This window comes from Balaenoptera acutorostrata, chromosome 2, assembly GCF_949987535.1.
Source record: "Balaenoptera acutorostrata chromosome 2, mBalAcu1.1, whole genome shotgun sequence".
Taxonomy (NCBI): domain Eukaryota; kingdom Metazoa; phylum Chordata; class Mammalia; order Artiodactyla; family Balaenopteridae; genus Balaenoptera; species Balaenoptera acutorostrata.
Window position 1 is genome coordinate 35,000,621 of NC_080065.1, and position 16,505 is coordinate 35,017,125.

Sequence of the window (16,505 nt, forward strand, 5' to 3'; positions counted from 1 at the left end):
TGACATACAAATGACTAAAGTGTAACAAACACTTCAACAACTATAACGGGGAAGGGACTATCAGCAGACGAGAGATTTCAACACATTTCTGTTGAAAACTGAGAGCGTGCAGACGAGCGGTGACTGCATCTGGCGGGTGGTAGGGAGGGGCTGCAGCGGAGGGAGGCATTGTTCAGCCCAACATACCCATCAGCCTAGCGAGTGCCAGGCGCTCCTCCAGGCACCAAGGGTGCAACACCGAGCTAGACGAAGTCCCTGCCCTCAAGGAGATTAGATGCTAGTTTTAGAGACACATACATAAACAAGTAAGGTCCTGATACGAACTTCAAAATCTAGAGTAAGTCAATGTGCACAAGAGTGTGTGAGTGAAGGTCCAGCATCTGAGCTGGGATCTGACTGATGAGAAGACTGCCATGGTAAGATCAGGGAAAGAGTAGCAAGAGCAAATACAAGGACCCTAAGACAAGGACAGCTTACCAGGTTCAAAGGTCAGGAAGGGGGGCTGAGAGGAGGTGGGCTGGCCAGGCCACAGAGGGCCTTTGGTCATCAAAAGGACAAGGGCTTTAACAGGTCGAGATGAGCAGCAGCCACTGGAGTGTTTTAATCAGGGGACATCCATGATCCGATCTGCACTTTGGGAAGATTTCTCTAGCTGCTACATGGAGAACAGACTCTAGGGGAGAAGAGAGGCAGGGGAACCATAGTCCAAATGAAATAATCAGTGGTGAGGACCCTCTGCTAAGGTTTTCAAGAGCAGAGGTGGTGATAGGTGGTCAGATTCAGGATCCGTACAAGAAATGGAGGGTCTTATCAATCCATTATAGGCAGGACAGAGTGGTGGTTAAAAACACAGACAGGCTCTGAATCCCAGCTTTTGCACCTACTGTGTAACCTTAACTGCTCTGTGCCTCAGTTTTCCCATCTGTAAAGTAGGGATAACTATTTTTCTCATAAGTTTGTTGTGAAGATTAAATGAGTAAATATATGCAAAGCACTTGGAATAGTGCCAACAACATATACGTGCTATAAGTGTACTTTGTGTATTATGTGAGGTATAGGGAGAAGAGAGAAGGCAAATACGACTACTAGATTTGGTGGAAAAACAATACTGGATGGATATGGTGCCACTTAAATCCTCTGTGCGTGTGTGAAGGAGGATGCAGTGATTCATGGGGCTGAAGCTCAAGGATTCCAAGATTTGTTTATAGAAGTCAACTCTGACATGCTCCTACACCCCACTCCCAACAGAAGTGTTCTCCCTACAGAACATAAAAGAATTGTTGAGGACACAGAGCAGCTAACAAAGACATGGGTGTCAAAGAGGAAAGCCTTCCACACCTGACCCTGAGGGATTCCTCCGAGTAATGATGTTCGCATCCACTGTTGTTGAATGAAGCTTGCCAGACAAGTCCTCCCAATGTGCTGAAAACTCCTTGTCAGACCTAATATTGCCTCATTTTTATATTGGAATAGACGACTAAGGATCATAAAACATATAAGAAAGCTTAAATCGTTGAAGAGAAATTCAGGATAAACAGGATCACCAAAAGGAAAATAAAAATTACTCCCAGAGGAAATAGGGATAATGTGAGAAACAGGAAAAGTAAAAAACAAAAAAAAACAAAAAGAAAATCACCTCTAAATAGTACTCTCTGAGCAGGCATGGCACAGTCATAAAAACAAGAAGAGGATGCAATGAAAAAGGAATAATCAGAAATAACTCTTACACATTACATACATTGGCTGATAGTAAAAGATTTCTAATGACAGATAAAACATTGAGTAATCTTTCAGAATACACAAAAGACAGAAATAGAAAATGTGAGAAGAAATATGAGAAACCGGAACTTGAAAAAGGGAAGGTGATCGAACATCTAAATAACTGGAACCTAACAAGAGAATTCAAGAAACATGTTTCTTAGTGAAAGCAAACGGCAAGATGGCCGCCTGGCTGCTGCTGAGCCCTGCCACAAACCCGCGAAGTGAATCCCAAAGAGCACAAATGATCATAACCAAACATACACGAGGCACAGCACACATTTCAAAAGTGTTCACAATGATTTTCTGGATGAATAACTTCCTAGTCAATCACAGTTTCGCCGAGCTTACTTATTAAAATGAAAATGTATTCATGGAATGTCGAAAATGCCAATTGCTAAAGTTATAGAATTACGTGGCGTGTACAGGAATAACTTAATAAAGGAGACCAAACATGACCAAACCATGACTAAAATAATCACAAACCATATTCACTGACTGGCTAAGAATTACCTTGAAATGAGACAATCCCTCACTACAAGTCTACAGTTGTCTAGAAAAGAGTGTGTCCCATGAAGCGGCAGGCGGGGGAGGGAGGCGGCTGAGGATGGGCGCGGGACTGGGTACTGTGGACTAAGGCCCTCATCCTGGCTCCGTTACCAATTAGCGGTGTGACTGAGCGCAAATCACTTAATCCACCCCCCGCCCCCACCTCCCCAGCTTCAGCCTCAACCAGGGTGGCACGGAGGCAAGCTCTGCCCAGAGTCCCTAGGAGAGACTTCCCCAAGTTAAGCGGGATATTCCATTCCTGTTGGCAGGCACAAGCACAAGGTCAGCAGTGCCAGCAGCACTGTGCCAACAGTGCCAGCCCCACCCAGGAGGGACACGACTGAGCAGGTCTGCGAGGGTCAGGGTGGGGTGCTCGGGAACAGAAGAATCAATGGCACTGTCGCCAAGGCCAGCTTAACTGAAAACAGGCAAGATGATAAAGAGGACTTTGTTGTTATAACATTGACACAGACAACTTTGAGCAAGTCCTTAGGCCGTATTATATTATGCTCTAATAGCTCTGACCTCTCTAGCAAATGGACTTATTTGAGGCTGGAACAATACATGGACAGAGCCCTCCGGTGCACCTCCAGGAAAACAGGGACCCACAAAACTCGTTCCTGCTCCCTCCTGATAGATGCATTGTCAGAACTTACTTTTTTCCCATCAATGGCTTATTCTTTAGAGGAAAGCACATTTTTATCAAATTTCAGGAGCTAATTTTCAAAATTAGAGTAGCTGTCTTTTGACACCAGAAGAATGCAAATGTAAATTTCTAAAGGGGAGAGACAGGGAAGAAACTACTCAGGCAGGTGTCAACCGGAGCCCTGTGTCCTTGGTGGGGACAGCCACCTGCTCTAAAGGTGGCAGCAATGGGCCTTGTTTTGCCAGATTTTCTTCTTTTTCAAGACTAGCTAGAAATCTGGGATTTTACATGAAATACTCAAATCTGTAAACATAAGCAACTAACTCATATTTTTTATACATTCTAAAGGCCAAACAAAATATGCCTTCAGACTGCATCCTGCCCAAGGGCTACCAGGTTCGTAACCTCCTCAATGTAATTATTTTAAAGGATTCAAAAATGTCAATAAATCCTTCAGTTTAGGAAAACTGATCATGCAGAATCAATGTATAAAATTGTTGAGCACAAAGAAAAAAATCTGTCTTTTGCTTGTTAGTTCTTGTGTCTTTGCGTGTATCCTGCCCTCTGTCTTAGGCGTCTGAGCGGCCGGGGCCCAGCGTGCAGAGCTCGGCCACCAACCGTATAAGCGTGGTCCCTCCCTTGAAAGTGGCCACACAGGTGCTCTGTTTGCTTTCTCATCGGCTTTGAGAGTTCTGCCTCTAGGCTACATGAGGTTCTGGACCTTTCTGCTGAGGATACAGTAGTTAGAAAAAAGAGTGGAGAAAAGTAAAGCTAAAGGCAGAAGAGTGCCAGAAACTGCAGTCCTGATGCATTTTGTTTAGTTGTTATGTTTGTTTTCTCTTTTTGGGGGGTGGAGGGGAGACAGGTGGGCAGAGAGGGAGCAGGAACATGACAGAGAGTGAGTGAATGCATTCTGCTGGTGAGAATCTACTCTGGCCTGGAAGGGGGCTTGAGAAACAACTGCTCAGGCAGAGAGAGGTGAGTAAAGACAACCCAAAGCATCTTTATTCCGAGCCTCTATTCTTGTCACCACAGTGAAATAACTCCCTTGTCATTAACACACAAAGGAATGAAACACTGGAAGGAGAAAAGCTGCTTAATCACCGCGCAGCAAAATAAATGTGCAAGTAGTTCACTGAGCCTACAGGAGAGGAGGTGCCTGGGTGGTCACCCCGAGCAACCAGGTGGGAAAGCAGACAGTGTCCTACTGCCGATTCCCATCCTCCTTAGTGTCCCTTTTTTTTTCCTTCCTCACTGTTTTCTGTTAGGGAACATAAAAATCATTAAAAAACTCTGATCAGCAACCACTCTCCTAATTCCACTCCCCACTCCTACCCGCCTACTCACAAGAGCTTAAGTTCCTCAAGCACTGCCCTCTGAAGAATGCTCTCTAGGAACAGAAACTTTGCAGTAGGTAGACTCTATTGTATTGTTAAAGTGAAGTGTGGGGATTTAAGTAAAATGGGAGATGTACCTGTGGAAAACCCCAACCTGGCTGAACTGGAAAGCTCAGCCTGGGGAGGCAGATGGAGACTGGACTGTGTAGGGAGACGTAAAGGTGTGAAGGAAGAGGGAAGCTTGAAGGAAGTGGTGTTTAAAGGAGACTGATTAAGTGACAACTGCAATAACAAGAACATACACAGAATCCATATTCAACCGCAAAAATCTAGTCCTAAAAGATGCCACCAAGTACCCAGCACAATGAATTTAAAAAGACTCCTTCCACAGTACAGCACGTAATAACTGCGTAAAAGAAGCTCTGAAAAGCTTCCAGGGAGGGGGAGGGGGAGGTCCCACCCAGGGCCCAGGAATGAGCGCAACATGGGAGCAGCTCCCTGAGCCAGGACTCTGCGACTGCCCTGTGAGCCCCACGAACCCTCTACTGTCACACGGGGAAGGTGACGGCACTATCTCCAGAGCGGGCCACGGGTGTACGGGAGACACTGGGTGTGTGGTCAGTAAACACTCTGGGGGAGGAGAGGGGAGGCAGGGAGGAGACGAAAACACAGACTTCTTAGCACTGAAAGCTAGAGAGAACGTCTTCCAAAAGCTGAGTGAAAATTACTTTCATGCTTGACTTCTATACTCAAACTATTAATTAAGCGAGAGAATAAAATACATTTTATAAAGACATGCCGGATCTCAAAAGATATTTCTTCCTTGCAGCCATTCTCTGGAGACTACTAGAGGACATGATTCACCAAAAAAATGAGGCAGAAAACCAAAAATGAGAAAAATGATCCATGAAACTGTTTTAACCCAGGAAAGAAGCCCTGTGCCTCCCCTCTAATCTCATTCCAGGTCACATTAAAATTGATTCCATTCTCCAAGCTGCCGGACCCCTTCATGACTCTTTACATTTGCACATGTTTTCCCTTCTGCCTGGAGTTCCCTCTGTACTCCTTTCTGCCACCCTCTCCTCAATTCACCTGGGAGACTCCTGGTGGGAGTCAGGAAGAGCTCATTATCACCTTTGTGATACCTTCCGGTTCCCGAAGGTCTGATGCTCCTTCTTCTGCTTCCAGGACACTTTAATTACATCTCCATTACAGGGGTTGCAAAAACTGTGACCTGTGGGCCAGATTCACCCACCTCTGCTTTGGTAAATAAAGTTTTACTAGAACAGAGACACGCCCATTTGTTTACATACTGCCCAAGGCTGCTTTCACATCCCCACGTTGGGAATGAATAGTTTCCACAGAGACTACAAGGCCAGCAAACCTAAAATATTGACGACCTTGCCCCTACTAGAAAGTTTGCTGATCTCTTCCCAATTCTGTAATTCCTCCAACAGACTATAAGCTCCTTGAGAGGAAATGCTGTCTCTCTGTTCACTGTAAGGCATTTCCCCCTCCCCCCCAACCCCCCATCAGTGTCCAAGCACAGCTCCTGGCACTCAGCACTCAAAGCTCAAGCTGGCTGATAGGTGAGTGAATACCAAGATGTAAATGAATATGTATATGTCTGCACACTACACTTTGATTGCCAGGCTTCACCACTAACCCAAGTACTGCCAACACTGGGAAGCTAAGTTCGAGCTGTAGTTCCCAAACCATGCACTAAGGTGCCCCAAGGCACAGAAGCAAATGAACTGGAGTACCACAGTACATTTTAAAATTTCAGAGGAAACACAGTGACATCTATCCAACACTATGAGAACCTTTAGCTAAAGGTAGTTTGGTTTCAACACTAGGTCATGCCACATTCCTCTCATGACGTCATATCTTTGTGAAGTGGGAGGGAAGGCTTGTTGGATGTCGTGATAAAACACAAGTACAAACCAAAAATCAATGTAGAGGTGGAAAAAAGGGTGGCAGGGCCCAATCTGTTTCCAAGGTTTGAGAAGCTCTGCAGTACCCACAGGTGCATCTACGTGGCTTTTTAAGAATAAAATAAAAATATTATTACCTTTACGTTGATATGCATTATTTTCTCAAACTGCTACTAAAGTGTCAGGTCATAAATACTTATTAATTTGATTGGACCTACTATTTCATAAAAAGAAATGTTAGGTTATTTCTTTTGACCTGGGGGTACTATAAGAACATTAATAAGAGAGGACAGACAGCAGAAGCAAGAAGAACTACAATCCTGCAGCCTGTGGAACTAAAACCACATTCACAGAAAGATAGACAAGATGAAAAGGCAGAGGGCTATGTACCAGATGAAGGAACAAGATAAAACCCCAGAAAAACAACTAAATGAAGTGGAGATAGGCAACCTTCCAGAAAAAGAATTCAGAATGATAGAGAAGATGATACAGAACCTCGGAAAAAGAATGGAGGCAAAGATCAAGAAGATGCAAGAAATGTTTAACAAAGACCTAGAAGAATTAAAGAACAAGCAAACAGAGATGAACAATACAATAACTGAAACGAAAAATACACTAGAAGGAATCAATAGCAGAATAACTGAGGCAGAAGAATGGATAACTGACCTGGAAGACAGAGTGGTGAAATTCACTGATGCAGAACAGAATAAAGAAAAAAGAATGAAAAGAAATGAAGACAGCCTAAGAGACCTCTGGGACAACATTAAATGCAACAACATTTGCATTATAGGAGTCCCAGAAGAAGAGAGAAAGGACCAGAGAAAATATTGGAAGAGATTATAGTCGAAAACTTCCCTAACATGGGAAAGGAAATAGCCACCCAAGTCCAGGAAGCGCAACGAGTCCCATACAGGATAAACCCTAGGAGAAACACGCCGAGATACATAGTAATCAAATTGGCAAAAATTAAAGACAAAGAAAAATTATTTAAAGCAGCAAGGGAAAAACGACAAATAACATACAAGGGAACTCCCATAAGGTTAACAGCTGATTTCTCAGCAGAAACACTACAAGCCAGAAGGGAGTGGCATGATGTACTTAAAGTGATGAAAGGGAAGAACGTACAACCAAGATTACTCTACCCAGCAAGGATCTCATTCAGATTCGATGGAGAAATCAAAAGCATTACAGACAAGCAAAAGCTAAGAGAATTCAGCACCACCAAACCAGCTCTACAACAAATGCTAAAGGAACTTCTCTAAGTGGGAAACACAAGAGAAAAAAAAGGACCTACAAAAACAAACCCATAACAATAAAGAAAATGGTAATAGAAACATACATATCGATAATTACCTTAAACGTGAATGGATTAAATGCTCCAAACAAAAGACACAGGCTCCCTGAATGGATACAAAAACAAGACCCATATATATGCTGTCTCCAAGAGACCCACTTCAGACCTAAGGACACATACAGAGTTAAAGTGAGAGGGTGGAAAAAGGTATTCCATGCAAATGGAAATCAAAAGGACGCTGGAGAAGCAGTACTCATATCAGATAAAATAGACTTTAAAATAAAGAATGTTACAAGAGACAAGGAAGGACACTACATAATGATCAAGGGATCAATCCAAGCAAAAGATATAACAATTATACATATATATGCACCCAACATACGAGCACCTCGGTACATAAGGAAACTGCTAACATCTATAAAAAAGGAAATCGACAGTAACACAATAATAGTGGGGGACTTTAACACCTCACTTACACCAATGGACAGAACGTCCAAAATGAAAATAAATAAGGAAACAGAAGCTTTAAATGACACAACAGACCAGATAGATTTAATTGATATTTATAGGACATTCCATCTAAAAACAGCAGATTACACTTCTCAAGTGCACACGAAACATTCTACAGGATAGATCATATCTTGGATCACAAATCAAGCTTCAGTAAATTTAAGAAAATTGAAATCATATCAAGCATCTTTTCTGACCACAATGCTATGAGATTAGAAATCAATTACCGGGAAAAAACGTAAAAAACACAAACACATGGAGGCTAAACAATACATTACTAAATAACCAAGAGATCACTGAAAAAAATCAAAGAGGAAATCAAAAAATACCTAGAGACAAATGACAATGAAAACACAACGATCCAAAACCTATGGGATGCAGCAAAAGCAGTTCTAAGAGGGAAGTTTATAGCAGTATAATCCTACCTCAAGAAACAACAAACATCTCAAATAAACAATTTAACCTTACACTTAAAGGAACTAGAGAAAGAAGAACAAACAAAACCCAAAGTTAGCAGAAGGAAAGAACTCATAAAGATCACAGCAGAAATAAATGAAATAGGAACAAAGAAAACAATAGCAAAGATCAATAAAATTAAAAGCTGGTTCTTTGACAGGATAAACAAAATTGATAAACCATTAACCAGACTCATCAAGAAAAAGAGGGAGAGGACTCAAATCAATAAAATTAGAAATGAAAAAGGAGAAGTTACAACAGACACTGCAGAAATACGAAGCATCTTAAGAGACTACTACAGGCAACTCCATGCCAATAAAATGGACAAACCTGAAGAAATGGACAAATTCATAAAAAGGTATAACCTTCCAAGACTGAAGCAGGAAGAAATAGAAAATATGAACAGACCAATCACAAGCACTGAAATTGAAACTGTGATTAAAAATCTTCCAACAAACAAAAGTCCAGGACCACATGGCTTCACAGGTGAATTCTATCAAACATTTAGAGAAGAGCTAACACCCATCCTTCTCAAACTCTTCCAAAATATAGCAGAGGGAGGAACACTCCCAAACTCATTCTATGAGGCCACCATCACCCTGATACCAAAACCAGAGAAAGATACTACAAAAAAAGAAAATTACAGACCAATATCACTGATGAATATAGATGCAAAAATCCTCAACAAAATACTAGCAAACAGAATCCAACAACACATTAAAAGGATCATACACCATGGTCAACTGGGATTTATCCCAGGGATGCAAGGGTTCTTCAATATACGCAAATCAATCAATGTGATACACCATATTAACAGACTGAAGAATAAAAACCATATGATCATCGCAATAGATGCAGAAAAAGCTTTTGACAAAATTCAACACCCATTTATGATAAACACTCTCCAGAAAGTGGGCATAGAGGGAACCTACCTCAACATAATGAAGGCCATATACGACAAACCCACAGCAGACATCATTCTCAATGGTGAAAGACTGAATGCATGTCTTCTAAGATCAGCAACAAGACAAGGATGTCCACTCTCACCGCTATTATTCAACATAGTTTTGGAAGTCTTAGCCACGGCAATCAGAGAAGAAAAAGAAATACATATTGGAAAAGAAGATGTAAAACTATCACTGTTTGCAGATGACATGATACTATACATAGAAAATCCTAAAGATGCCACCAGAAAACTACTAGGGCTAATCAATGAATTTGGTAAAAGTTGCAGGATACAAAACTAATGCACAGAAATCTCTTGCATTCATATGCACTAATGATGAAAAATATGAAATTAAGGAAACACTCCCGTTTACCACTGCCACGAAAAGAATAAAATACCTAGGAATAAACCTACCTAGGGAAACAAAAGACCTGTATGCAGAAAACTATAAGACACTGATGAAAGAAATTAAAGATGATACAAACAGATGGAGAGATATACCATATTCTTGGATTGGAAGAATCAATATTGTGAAAATGACTATATTACCCAAAGCAATCTACAGATTCAGTGCAATCCCTATCAAATTACCAATGGCATTTTTTACAGAACTAGAACAAAAAATCTTAAAATTTGTATGGAGACACAAAAGACCCCGAATAGCTAAAGCAGTCTTGAGGGAAAAAAATGGAGCTGGAGGAATCAGATTCCCTGACTTCAGACTATACTACAAAGCTACAGTAATCAAGGCAATATGGTACTGGCACAAAAACAGAAACACAGATCAGTGGAACAAGTTAGAAAGCCCAGAGATAAACCCACGCACCTATGGTCAACTAATCTATGACAAAGGAGGCAAGGATAGACAATGGAGAAAAGACAGTCTCTTCAATAAGTCGTGCTGGGAAAACTGGACAGCTACATGTAAAAGAATGAAATTAGAACACTCCCTAACACCATACACAAAAATAAACTCAAAATGGATTACAGACCTAAATGTAAGACCAGACACTATAAAACTCTTAGAGGAAAACATAGGAAGAACACTCTGACATAAATCACAGCAAGATCTTTTTTGATCCACTTCCTAGAGTAATGGAAATAAAAACAAAAGTAAACAAATGGGACCTAATGACACTTCAAACCTTTTCCACAGCAAAGGAAACCATAAACAAGACAAAAAGACAACCTTCAGAATGGGAGAAAATATTTGCAAAGGAATCAATGGACAAAGGATTAATCTCCTAAATATATAAGCAGCTCAACATTAAAAAAACATACAACCCAATCCAAAAATGGGCAGAAGACCTAAATAGACATTTCTCCAAAGAAGACATACAGATGGCCAAGAAGCTCATGGAAAGCTGCTCAACATCACTAATTATTAGAGAAATGCAAATCAAAACTACATGAGATATCACTTCACACCAGTTAGAATGGGAATCATCAGAAAATCTACAAAGAACAAATGCTGGAGAGGGTGTGGAGAAAAGGGAACCCTCTTGCACTGTTGGTGGGAATGTAAATTGATACAGCCACTATGGAGAACAGTATGGAGGTTCCTTAAAAAACTAAAAATAGAATTACCATGTGATCCAGCAATCCCACTACTGGGCATATACCCAGAGAAAACCATAATTCAAAAGGACACATGCACCCCAATGTTCACTGCAGCACTATTTACAATAGCCAGGACATGGAAGCAACCTAAATGGCCATCGACAGACGAATGGATAAAGAAGATGTGGTACATATATACAATGGAATATTACTCAGCCATAAAAAGGAACGTAATTGGGTCATTTGTAGAGACATGGATGGATCTAGAGACTGTCATACTGAGTGAAGTAAGTCAGAAAGAGGAAAATAAATATCGTATATTAAGGTATATATGTGGAACCTAGAAAAATGGCACAGATGAACCGGTTTGCAGGGCAGAAATCGAGACACAGATGTAGAGAACAAACATATGGACACCAGGGGGGGAAAATGGTGGGGGTGGGGGGTTGGTGGTGTGATGAATTGGGAGATTGGGATTGACACATATACATGAATATGTACAAAATGGATAACTAATGAGAACCTGCTGGATAAAAAAAATAAAATAAAAAATAAACAAATTTTTAAAATGTGTATTTTGTCATTCCTGAAGGACCTCATTTGAGTGGATTTGTGCAGATAAGCAAGGAATTGTCCAGTAGATGGTTAATCAGTAACTGGGAAGATACCTGGAAATATGTATTCAGAAGTCATCAGTTATAAGTGATGGTTAAAGCCACAAGAGTAGAGAATGCTGTTCAGTGAAGGAATGTGGGGTGAAGGAGCAGCGGGTTATTGGAGTTCCACCAAGGAAGTTGAGAAGGAATGGGGTCCTAATGGCATCTCAAGTCAGTGGAGGAAGGATTGGGTTATTTAAAAAAAAGTGTTGGGACAAGTGGTAGCATTTGGTGGGGAGAGGGGAAAGCTGGGCCCCTGACTCATATTGTTCACCAGAATTAATTTTATATGGATTAAACCTTAAAATGTTAAAAGGCTTAATTGTACTTGAAGACAATATAGGTGACAATTTATGAAATCTTCACATGAGAAAGAAGTTTATAGTCAGAAACTATAAAGGACAAAACTGAGAAATCTGACATAATGAAAGTCAAACAAAAACTTCGCTAGAAAGTAAGAGAACAAACTGGGAAATATATTTGCAATGTATATAACACAGTTAATATGCACATTGTGATATTTCTTTCTAATTGAGCAGTAAGGAGCAGATTAATGCCTAATTAAAAAGGTAGACAAAAGATAGAATAAGCAGTGTACAAATAAAGCATTGTAAATCACCAATAAACATGAAAATGTATTTTGATTACATAAGCAAGGAAATGAGATTTACGGCTAGCAGTTGGACGATTAAAATTAAAAAAAAAAAAAAGATAACCCTTGATAGTAGAGAGTGTGGGGAAGTATGGACTGGGGAATGGAGCTGTTCCTGGTTCTTTTTGAAGGTGAGCTTTTATCATGCTTTCTTTCATGTTAAAAATCTCTTGACATGTTTTTAAACAAGAAGGAATGTTCTTCAGGTCATTTCTTTACTATAATAGTAGAGTGTTTCACCTCTGTGATAGAAGGAAGAAACAAGTTCATTTGTCTGATAGACGCTTGTTGACATTTCTCGAAGGCTGTTGAAGTCACTCCTATTATAGCAGAGCTGAGGTGAGACCTGAGTGGATAGATGTCCCTCTTCAGTGGGGTGGGGCTTCCAGGGGCCTCTGAAAGATGGGAACTGTTGGCGAGTGGAGAATATGGGTGGGTGGAAAGGGCCATTCGCTGGAGCTGTGGTTTAAGGAGAGGCCTGAGGCCTGTGGGAGTGAGGAGGTTTGGGGAGTCACCGGTCTTCAGCTGTACTGTGGAGGGCATGGAGGCAGACCGTTGGTGGCCACTGGAAGGGCCTGGTCTTCCAGGCAGAGCAGGGACTTGATGCTGGAGCAGCAGGGGCCTTCGAAGGGTTTTAAGCACTTGAGTGATGTGCTCCAATTTGTTATGATATGCTGAAGTTGATAAGGAACAGGCTCTTGAATGAACAGGGAAGTCCTCGCTGGAATGATGACCAAAACTGACAGAGAGGAATGTCAGGATCCCGAGAAACAAAAAATCTGGATGACAGTGTATAAAAAATTCCTAGGACATTCAGAAAAAACATAAGCTAGATTCTTTTAACATAGCAAAGGTTGAATTTCAGTATTATTCTCCTGCATGCACAAGGCAGACTAAAATATGATACTGGAATCCCTAAGCACTTGAGCTATCCTCTCATTTAATTCCCAAACTTTCTTGGTTCATAGTGTCCTTAGTGTTTCATTAATGTTTTTCTTTTGTTTTTTGTTTTTTATTTTTAATACAGCAGGTTCTCATTAGTTATCCATTTGATACACATCAGTGTATACATGTCAATCCCAATCTCCCAATTCATCACAGCACCACCCCGACCCCCCGCCGCTTTCTCCCTTGGTGAACAAATGTTTGTTCTCTACATCTGTGTCTCAATTTCTGCCCTGCAAACCGGTTCATCTGTACCATTTTTGCAGGTTCCACATACATGCGTTAATATACAATATTTGTTTTTCTCTTTCTGACTTAACTTCACTCCGTATGACACTCTCTAGATCCAGCCACGTCTCTACAAATAACCCAATTTCGTCCCTTTTGATGGCTGAGTAATATTCCATTGTATATATGTACCACATCTTCTTTATCCATTCGTCTGTCGATGGCCATTTAGGTTGCTTCCATGTCCTGGCTATTGTAAATAGTGCTGCAGTGAACATTGGGGTGCATGTGTCCTTTTGAATTATGGTTTTCTCTGGGTACATGCACAGTAGTGGGATTGCTGGATCACATGGTAATTCTATTTTTAGTTTTTTAAGGAACCTCCATACTGTTCTCCATAGTGGCTGTATCAATTTACATTCCCACCAACAGTGCAAGAGGGTTCCCTCTTCTCCACACCCTCTCCAGCATTTGTTCTTTGTAGATTTTCTGATGATTCCCATTCTAACTGGTGTGAAGTGATATCTCATGTAGTTTTGATTTGCATTTCTCTAATAATTAGTGATGCTGAGCAGCTTTCCATGCGCTTCTTGGCCATCTGTATGTCTTCTTTGGAGAAATGTTTATTTAGGTCTTCTGCCCATTTTTGGATTGGGTTGTATGTTTTTTTAATATTGAGCTGCTTATATATTTAGGAGATTAATCTTTTGTCCATTGATTCCTTTGCAAATATTTTCTCCCATTCTGAGGATCGTCTTTTCGTCTTGTTTATGGTTTCCTTTGCTGTGGAAAAGCTTTGAAGTGTCATTAGGTCCCATTTGTTTACTTTTGTTTTTATTTCCATTACTCTAGGAGGTGGATCAAAAAAGATCTTGCTGTGATTTATGTCAGAGTGTTCTTCCTATGTTTTCCTCTAAGAGTTTTATAGTGTCTGGTCTTACATTTAGGTCTGTAATCCATTTTGAGTTTATTTTTGTGTATGGTGTTAGGGAGTGTTCTAATTTCATTCTTTTACATGTAGCTGTCCAGTTTTCCCAGCACGACTTATTGAAGAGACTGTCTTTTCTCCATTGTCTATCCTTGCCTCCTTTGTCATAGATTAGTTGACCATAGGTGCGTGGGTTTATCTCTGGGCTTTCTAACTTGTTCCACTGATCTGTGTTTCTGTTTTTGTGCCAGTACCATATTGCCTTGATTACTGTAGCTTTGTAGTATAGTCTGAAGTCAGGGAATCTGATTCCTCCAGCTCCATTTTTTTCCCTCAAGACTGCTTTAGCTATTCGGGGTCTTTTGTGTCTCCATACAAATTTTAAGATTTTTTGTTCTAGTTCTGTAAAAAATGCCATTGGTAATTTGATAGGGATTGCACTGAATCTGTAGATTGCTTTGGGTAATATAGTCATTTTCACAATATTGATTCTTCCAATCCAAGAATATGGTATATCTCTCCATCTGTTTGTATCATCTTTAATTTCTTTCATCAGTGTCTTATAGTTTTCTGCATACAGGTCTTTTGTTTCCCTAGGTAGGTTTATTCCTAGGTATTTTATTCTTTTCGTGGCAGTGGTAAACGGGAGTGTTTCCTTAATTTCATATTTTTCATCATTAGTGCATATGAATGCAAGAGATTTCTGTGCATTAGTTTTGTATCCTGCAACTTTTACCAAATTCATTGATTAGCCCTAGTAGTTTTCTGGTGGCATCTTTAGGATTTTCTATGTATAGTATCATGTCATCTGCAAACAGTGATAGTTTTACATCTTCTTTTCCAATATGTATTTCTTTTTCTTCTCTGATTGCCGTGGCTAAGACTTCCAAAACTATGTTGAATAATAGCGGTGAGAGTGGACATCCTTGTCTTGTTGCTGATCTTAGAAGACATGCATTCAGTCTTTCACCATTGAGAATGATGTCTGCTGTGGGTTTGTCGTATATGGCCTTCATTATGTTGAGGTAGGTTCCCTCTATGCCCACTTTCTGGAGAGTGTTTATCATAAATGGGTGTTGAATTTTGTCAAAAGCTTTTTCTGCATCTATTGCGATGATCATATGGTTTTTATTCTTCAGTCTGTTAATATGGTGTATCACATTGATTGATTTGCGTATATTGAAGAACCCTTGCATCCCTGGGATAAATCCCAGTTGACCATGGTGTATGATCCTTTTAATGTGTTGTTGGATTCTGTTTGCTAGTATTTTGTTGAGGATTTTTGCATCTATATTCATCAGTGATATTGGTCTGTAATTTTCTTTTTTTGTAGTATCTTTCTCTGGTTTTGGTATCAGGGTGATGGTGGCCTCATAGAATGAGTTTGGGAGTGTTCCTCCCTCTGCTATATTTTGGAAGAGTTTGAGAAGGATGGGTGTTAGCTCTTCTCTAAATGTTTGATAGAATTCGCCTGGGAAGCCATCTGGTCCTGGGCTTTTGTTTGTTGGAAGATTTTTAATCACAGTTTCAATTTCAGTGCTTGTGATTGGTCTGTTCATGTTTTCTATTTCTTCCTGCTTCAGTCTTGGAAGGTTATACCTTTTTATGAATTTGTCCATTTCTTCAGGTTTGTCCATTTTATTGGCATGGAGTTGCCTGTAGTAGTCTCTTAAGATGCTTCGTATTTCTGCGGTGTCTGTTGTAACTTCTCCTTTTTCATTTCTAATTTTATTGATTTGAGTCCTCTCCCTCTTTTTCTTGATGAGTCTGGTTAATGGTTTATCAATTTTGTTTATCCTGTCAAAGAACCAGCTTTTAATTTTATTGATCTTTGCTATTGTTTTCTTTGTTCCTATTTCATTTATTTCTGCTGTGATCTTTATGAGTTCTTTCCTTCTGCTAACTTTGGGTTTTGTTTGTTCTTCTTTCTCTAGTTCCTTTAAGTGTAAGGTTAGATTGTTTATTTGAGATGTTTGTTGTTTCTTGAGGTAGGATTATACTGCTATAAACTTCCCTCTTAGAACTGCTTTTGCTGCATCCCATAGGTTTTGGATCGTTGTGTTTTCATTGTCATTTGTCTCTAGGTATTTTTGATTTCCTCTTTGA

General features: G+C 40.2%; 1 protein-coding gene across 3 annotated transcripts in view; it reads right to left on the minus strand.

Annotated features, from left to right (window-relative positions):
* The window catches only part of LIFR (LIF receptor subunit alpha), a 94,729-nt gene that overhangs the window by 62,270 nt on the left and 15,954 nt on the right, over positions 1-16,505 (minus strand). The window lies entirely within an intron of this gene.